Source organism: Neltuma alba, unplaced genomic scaffold, assembly GCF_004799145.2.
Source record: "Neltuma alba isolate B1F8T4 unplaced genomic scaffold, ASM479914v2 tig00013398_pilon, whole genome shotgun sequence".
In the NCBI taxonomy this organism is placed as follows: Eukaryota; Viridiplantae; Streptophyta; class Magnoliopsida; order Fabales; family Fabaceae; genus Neltuma; species Neltuma alba.
Window position 1 is genome coordinate 59,089 of NW_021637656.1, and position 7,396 is coordinate 66,484.

Consider the following 7,396-nt stretch of genomic DNA (forward strand, 5'->3'; position numbering starts at 1 on the left):
ACTTTAGCAAAAAAAAGTTTGGATCTAATGCTTGCAATTTTTAGTAGGAGGGATATTCAATTTAGTGCCAAACAGTGTCCTTGAGCTCACATCAAGCCAATCTGATTCTGCACTAACACGTGGGACCCGTCGTCCCTGGTCCCCATGGTATATTCTGCAAAAATACACTAGTTTAACCCGCTTCTTCTCGTGATACCTGCCACGTTGTTTTCAATATATTTTCTACTCATTTTTCTTTCTTGGAACACTAATTATGTTGTTCTGGATCCATTTTTTTACTTCTATTTTCTTCTCGTAAATAGCCATGCAATTTTAAATTGATTTTCTAGTCACCGAACCTTCTGGTATCGTAACACTTGCCATGTTCTAAATTGTATCATAATTTCAATTATTTTATTTTACATATTTCAAAGTAAAGATTCCACAATACTCTTTGCGCTTCTATTTATAAATCATCTCTAGTAATTCACATAACCAAAGTACTCAAAATTAGTTTACGGCTTTATACTTCTAAAATTTATCAATCTTTTAAAAGAAATCCTAAGTGTATAGGCTAAATAAATAATTTTATTATTTATAAAAAGGATTAAAGTATTTTGTCTTAGAAGTTCTCACTCAAAAGCGTTGGGTATCCGTAATTTTTTTGGGAGGAAATTTGTTTTATAAATTTAAAATCATAACAATATTACCCTCATCGTTAAAATCATTAACAGTCAACATTATTGTTTTAATGGTCAACTTTAGTGTTTTGACAGTACAGGACAATATTGTTACAATTTTAACTTTTCGGTACAAATTTGTTCTCCAAAAAACTTTTGGATACTCATAGCTCTTGAGTGATTCAAAACAAATTTTTACCTTAACCCTTATACAAAATACTACTTCCGATTATAATTATAAGAGCCAGTTAACTAATTTGAGGAAATTAAGAAAATAAGTTAAGTTAGTTATTTGTAATAAATATGTGTTGTCTTTTCTAAAATATCCTTACTAATCAAGTATTTGGTTAAAACTATAATTATTAGAAGTACTATCATAAAAAAAATTAAGTAAATATAAGAGATAAAATGGATTAAGATCTTATATTTAGAACCAACATAAAAATTAAACGGGGTCTTATATTAAGGACTAGAGGTAATATATTATTTTTTTTAAAATACCCCTTGCTAAAAACTATTATATTTTTTAATAACAAGGCAATTTTATTTTTTAAACAACTATCATATTGATTGCATATATTAGTGTGTGCAATCACAATAATAACAGTATGAGAAGAAATAAAAAATGATCAAGGCAATACATTTAAGGTCACAGCAAACTCTTTAACTAGCTTCTATATTTAAAATCAAGGAGGATAATTGCATTATAAATTTTTACAAAATGACTTATCAATAAAATAATAATGAGAATAAAAATTACGAATCAAGTAAATAAAAAGACAGGCAACATGAAGATTTATGCTAACAAATTTTAGGAGAAATGCTAATATTTTGAGCTATAGTAAAGATGATGATGATAATATGGTCATGTTGATTAGTTGAAGGTCTCAATCAAAAGGGTTCATGAGCGTTGTTGCTTTCTTTCCATGTCAGATTACCAGCCACGTCTGATCGTATTATTAGTATCAATATTATCATAAACTGATCATTTAACATTGGGAAATGTGGCGATCCAAATCCATCCAATGAATACAGCAGAGAGGTTATAATTAATTACCATTTAACTATTCATGTTTGTCAGCCTCTATTTAATGGGTTAATACAAATTTTGATCCCTCAAATTTGAATCCAATTTGGTATTGGTTCTTGAAATTTAAAATGTGTGGTATTGGTCCATCAAATTATGTTCGTTTCAGACCGTTAGTCCCTGGCATCTTGGCACCGTTAAATTTTACCGACATGCCGTTAACACCGTTAACCGATGAGTTGGACATATAGGTGGCATATAACCTGGACATGAACCGATGAGTTGGCATGTAGGTGGCATATGACTTGGACATGGACCCAAAAAAAGGGTTAATATAAATTTTGGTCCCTCAAATTTGGGGCCATTTTGGTATTGGTCCCTAAAATTTAAAACCGATAGTACTGGTCCCTCAAATTATATCTTTTTCTGACTGTTGGTCCCTGTTAGCTTTAGGCCCTCCTCTTGTTATCTGTTCCTGTAGAACCCTCTGCTTTGCTCTTATCTGGTTTCGGCGACTCTGATGGCTTGCTGGTCATGCCTGCCTTCTTGTTGGAGTTGCTGGTGAGGTTCTTGTTGCTTCTTCTCAGGCTTCTTACTCTGACGATGGGCTTCTCTTTTTTCTTGGAAGGCTGAAGTTGAACTGCCCTTAATTGTCGCTTTGGGGTTACTCCAAAAATTGACCGAATTAATGCAGTATAGTGCACAACTCGGGTCGTTTCACTTTGAGGAGCCGAAAACGAAATTAAACCTAATAAATAAATGCAAGTAACCTAAACTATAAAAAGAGATTTTCAATTTTGAAAAGCTGTTAATTAAATACTACGAATCAAATTGAAATTAAAATACTTTTTTTTTTGTTTTTATATAAAAGTGATTAAAATGAATGGAGATTAAAGAAATGAAAATGAGAGACACAATAACACTGATAAAAATCAATCCTCCAATTCAACAACGCAGGCAATCATCACTCTAAAAGATGTGGGAGTTAAAAACAATGAATTAAGAATTATAATTAAGCTTTTGATCCAACAACCGAGCCACCTCGAGTTGCCACAAAATATTTTCCTAAAATCCCAACTTACTAACTGCAACCAGAATAGTAAAATGGGATTAAGGATGCTAAAAACCAATGCTTAATTAGAACTCTTAAATCCAAAATAACAGAATTAAAGCTAGCAAGAGACTATATGATCCAAAATTCTAAGCCACCTTAGAAAATCACAATATATTAATTCCAAAATCAATACAAATGTCATAACCACAACATTATAATTGAGATCAAAACTATAAACAGCCCAATGTCAAATACTAAGCAATAATCCAGTCACAATAATCCCCAAATATAATCAGATTAAGCAATACAATTATCCCAACAATTAGAAAAACTATCCTAAGACCTAGGAATTGTTAAACAATTATTGAGTAGGAAATTAAAGCAACTAAAACTCCCCTTTGATGATCCAAGCTCCTGCCATTATTGTTGAATTAGAGAATTAGGAATTAGCCACGGTTTGCCATCAAATTCGCTGCAATCAGTATTTTGCTACAGGATCCCATGGAAGAACACTGTTCACGCTGAATGGTTCGCTCTGTTTTTCTTCAGGTACGTGCAAGCTTCTCCGGCTCAGCGTGTGTGTGTGTCTCCCCCGTGTTCAGCTCGTTCGGCGTGCTCTGTCGCCGCCGTTCAGCTCTGTTCGCCGCCCCCAGCTTCCTCCGTTTCGTTCTGGTGTCTGCTTCCTGGTTCGTGCGTGCGCCTCCTCTGTTTTTCTCCCGCTGCGCCTCCGCTCCGCGCCTTCCGTCTTTGCTTCCGTCCGGCGTGCGTCTTCAGCTTCCGTTCGGCCTCCTCTTTCGTTGCCGCCGCCCAGCTCTTCGGTTTTGTTCTCTCCCGTTCGGCGTGTTCTGTTTCGTGTGTCTCCCTTCCGTTCGGCGTCTTCTGTGTATGTGTGTGTTTTCCGCGCCGCTTCGCGTCTCTGCTTCTCCTAATTGAAGAAGATAATAATATATATTAGGGGTGGAGCAAAACGCAACGTTTTGCTCCCCCTTTTATTATTTTATTATTTTTTTCTTTTTTTTAATTTATTTTTTTCTTTTCTTTTCTTTTTTTTTTTATATTTTTGAATCTTCCAAGAACCTGCAAGCAAAATTCAAGGATAAGGTAGCATTAATTGTCCTCAAAAATCAATTAATCACAATTAAATCAAAATATGACAATTTTGCCCCTATAAAATAATAATTCAAAATAAAACAAAATAAATCAATTAAGGCAAAAAGGGACCAATTAAGCTGACAAAACTCATATAAAAGATACCAAAATATATAAAAATAATTGAGTTTGTCAACTCCCCCACACTTAGCCTTTTGCACTCCTGGGCAAAACATCATTAAAGAAGAATCTAATAGAGACACTCAATGCAAGCAAACATAAAACTAACTAAGCATGAATGTGCAATTAACTCAAGTAATCTTTATTCCTAATTAATCAACAATCAAGAATACTTCAGTGCAAAGAAATTAACACTTGAAACATAACATGATAAAGGGAGAGAAACATAATAGAGCTCACATAGGGTACAAGTGTTTCACTCATCTCTCAAATGGGAAAAATTTCACTCAATCCACCTAGATTAGCACCTACCATAAGCTTGTAGAAATTCTAATATCTCCACCACTAACATACCTTAGACTCATGATCAAGGGGACTTGAAGGGTTGTAATGTCGAAAAACAAGGCCAAATGAATGGATGGACTAAAAAGTGAAATGCATGAGTAATAAAGTATCAACTCAAAGTGAGCTTAAGTACAATCATAAAAGAACACCAAAGTGCAGATTTTAACCTTTTGAGACAGAAATCATTGCTCTTCAAACCACCATGGAATGCCTTATTTCAAATTTATTCTTTTGTTGCAACTTATTTTCTCTTTTCTTTTTTTTTTTTTTTTAACTTTCTTTCTTTGGCTTTTTCTAAACATTTTCTTTTTTTTTGCCTTTTTCTATTTCTTTTTCTTCTTTTTTTTTGTTTGGCATCCAAACCCAAAAAGCAAAGATATAGACTTTAATGATGTACTTTTCAAAATGAAAAACCAAATGTAACTCATGCAAAACACTTGCTAAAAAAAATAAATGAAATGAAAGTGAAGGCTCAAAGGGGTGAACAAAGGTTAAATGAAGTGGTTTGTGTTTGGGTAAAGGTTTAGAAATGAATGCCCCTATCATCTTCACAAACCTAGGTATTAATGCAGCTTTGAAAAAGAATCTAGACAAGTTCTAGAGGTTAACCAAAACTAGGTGAAAATCACACAAGATGAGAAAATATATGGCTCAACAATCCTTCCATTAAGGCTTTCTCCAAGATGTTTCCTCCTTAAAGATCAAGCTATGAAACAAGGTTAATAACACTGCACTAAAGGCATTCTACTATACTAATCAACTAAGAACAGAAATCACTCGAATCAAATGCAATCAAACTCAGCCGTGCAATATTCACAAGCATTGTTCAAAAAGATTTTAAAAGAGATGCCCAAGGATTACAAAAGTCAAGAGTCAGCAACAGAGAGAACAACAACTCGCCCATACAGCAGTGCAAACACTGAGGCGAATGAAAGCAAGAGGACATAGAAACCAGCAGCAAAATTCCCAAGCAAGAATCACTCTCAAATCATGCGATGCAATTCAGAAATCAACCAATAAGGCAAAGAAGAGAGCAATTATAGCAGCAATACTTAGGAAACAGGTGCAAATCCAAAGGCAAATTTTTTTTTTTTTTTCAAGAGAAAGCTCAACAACAATCCCTCCCCCACACTTAAATTTTGCATTGTCCTCAATGCAAAATCCAAGGACAAGGTAATGACAAGAGAAAAAGAGGATCAATAAGGGAGTAAACAAAACAAAGTTACTTTTCTACTAGAATAGCTCCCCCACACTTATCCTCTTCAATAATTCAGTTAAGCACAGTTAATTGATGCAAAGTTAAGAGAGAATAAGTGAGGAAAGAGACAACCTTGTGCTTAAAGCGCCTTAGACTCTTAAAAGAGAAATTCTCATCAATAATGAGAAACATGAAGTTTAGCAAAAAGGATTGCTCTTGATGATTGCACTTTCTTGGTGGTGGCTCAGGGTCAATTGAAAGAGGTCCAAGAGCATATGGTGGAGTTTGGTGTTGAGGAGATCCCTTCCAATTATGTGCCTGCACAGAAAACAAGCCAGCAGCAGTACCAAATCTAGCAATAGAGACTTCAAGAGATTTCAAATAAAGTAAAACATTTTATGATCTAGGCTCTTCAAGTAGCTACAGCATCCAAGAAAGTCAATGATACTCCCATCAGTAGGAGTCAAACAATCATTTAAAGTTTCAAAACACTTAGGTTCATGTGACGTGGAAACTGAAGCATCCAACTGACATTTATTAGAGTACAGCACATCACTATCACATTCACAAGAGCTGGGAGGTAAAAACATGAAAGCAGAAGAAGATTCATGCAGAATACTACTATTGACACAGCTAACTAAATCAGGAGGCAAATCACAAGACAAAACTTGTTGAAAAGACTCATCTACATGCATAATTTTGTCAATCAAAATTTCAGAGTCTTTCTCAACAACACTAGAAGCTACTAACTCAAAGGAATTATCATGCAATTGGTTCTCAAGGCAATGATCATTCTCACATTTGTCATCAATAATTGCACTCAAACAAGATTTAGCAATCTCAATGTTCTCATACTTATCAATAACAACGCTTCCACCACTGTGAAGAGGAACATGATTGGCATGTAAATCATCACACAAAACAACATCTTCATCCAAATCACTACCACTAAGAGCAACAAGATGAGTATTAGCATGTTCAAAAACATGAGGGGATTCACAGACAATTTCTTCATCCACCTCAATATCACTCATATTATCAGAAGCTTCAACAGGAATAGTAGTTATAGCATAAGGGTCAATCTCCTCAAGAAGAGGAGCAATATTACCTGATGTAGGGCACGAGTCCTTGTGAGTTTGTAGATGTTCTTGCTTCCTCTCAGCCTCTTGCATGAGTGAATCTAGACACTTTGATTCATCTTTCCCAATCTCAGACTCAATTCGCGCTATATCACTCAAGAACTTTGCCAATGCACTTTGACATTCTTCTAGCTCTTCCTCTAATTCCTTAGAGATCCCAGATATCTCTTCCTCTTCAAGTAATCTATGGTAGTATGAATTTAAGCGGTCGTAAGCTTCTCTTAAAAATTGTATCTGTTCCTTCTTAGGAATAGTAAGAAATGGGTCAAGTTCATTGAATTCATGTTCATAAGATTGGGGAAGGGATTGGTATATGGATTGGGACAAGGGTTGGTGGTGGTATTCATATGGAAAAGGAGGTGGTTCTTGGTGGTGTGCATATGGTAGAGATATATGATTAAAGTATGGTTGGTGAGGTTGGAGTGATGGGTTAGGTGATTGATGTGGAGGATGGTTCATCCAAGAAGGGTCATGGGTAGAGAAGTGATTAGGCGTTTGAGACTCTAGCTGAGCTTGGAAGGAGTCTAACTGTTGCAACAACTCTTCAATTTCTTGAGAACATGTTGAATTAGAAGGTGCTTCATTCCACGTACTATTTCCGGCATAAAAGTGAGAATGCGAGAATAGATCATGATTGCTATTAAACCAAGCCATGAAAACAAAAAACCAAAAACAAATGCAAACTACTGAGAAAAAGAAAAAAAA